This window comes from Nyctereutes procyonoides, unplaced genomic scaffold, assembly GCF_905146905.1.
Source record: "Nyctereutes procyonoides isolate TBG_1078 unplaced genomic scaffold, NYPRO_anot_genome, whole genome shotgun sequence".
NCBI classification, from domain to species: domain Eukaryota; kingdom Metazoa; phylum Chordata; class Mammalia; order Carnivora; family Canidae; genus Nyctereutes; species Nyctereutes procyonoides.
In genome coordinates, this window is record NW_026575020.1 from 23864695 (window position 1) to 23865645 (window position 951).

Sequence of the window (951 nt, forward strand, 5' to 3'; positions counted from 1 at the left end):
GCCAGAGAAAGCCAATTACTGTTATATGTGGTCATATTTCTGTCAATAGACTGATGGGGGTTTGGAGGGCTTGGGCCAACACAACTCAAAAGGGTAGCCCTGTCAGAGCTGCCTTAGTGGGGAGTGGGCCTGCTGTCTGTGGAAATGTTCAAGCAGAGGCTGAACTACCTCTCTAAGAGATAGCATAGTGGAGGTCCACCAAAGGATGAGAGCTTGGGCTAGATGGACCTCAAGGTTGCTGCTCTGAAGCAGAAATAGTGAAGCAGAGGGGTACCTGGCTGGCTCAGTTGGTAGAGCTTGTGACTTTCAATCTCAGGGTCATGAGTTCAGGCCTCATGTTGGGCATAGAGCCTGAAAGAAAGAGAGAGAGAGAGAGAGAAGAGAAGGAGAAAAAAAAGAAGGAAGAAAGAAAGAAATAGTGAAGCAGAGGGAATCTCTGAGACCACCCAGTCCTGGTTCTGCCACCGGGATGGCTTGGAAGTAAGCAGCTCACGGGAAATGGAGTTTGCCATGAATTATTCCTCACTGGTCTGCACTTCTTCCGGAATGACAGGTTAGCTCTGACCTAACCTGGCCCTTCCACCTGGTGGCCTGCTTGCCCTTGATGAGACAGTGAACCGTCATGGAGGAAGCCTCTCAGAGTCTGGAGTCGCCAGGTCTGGGTTCAAATCCCACCTCCTCCACTTCCTCAGCAAATCCTCTTACTTCTCTGAACCTCAATTTTGTCAGCTATGAAATGAGAATGAAAATATTTACTATTCAAAGTTGTTGCAAGATGATGTGTTCTCAATGCCTAGTACCTAGTAAGAGCTTAAAGAACATCCATCCTCTCTGACTTGCTTCAGCCCAGGGGCCAGGCTTTGCCTTCTTGGGGAGAGAGGAGATCATTCTTGAAAAGAATGTTGAAAGCTAAAAGGTTTAAGTGGGATCTTGAGCAACTCCCTTAACTTC

At 47.8% G+C, this 951-nt stretch overlaps 1 non-coding gene across 1 annotated transcript; it reads left to right on the forward strand.

Moving 5' to 3' along the window:
- The first annotated feature begins 272 nt into the window (after nucleotides 1-272).
- Nucleotides 273-345, forward strand: TRNAE-UUC (transfer RNA glutamic acid (anticodon UUC)). The gene has a single exon. It is a non-coding gene; the product is annotated as a tRNA-Glu (tRNA).
- Nucleotides 346-951: the final 606 nt, after the last annotated feature.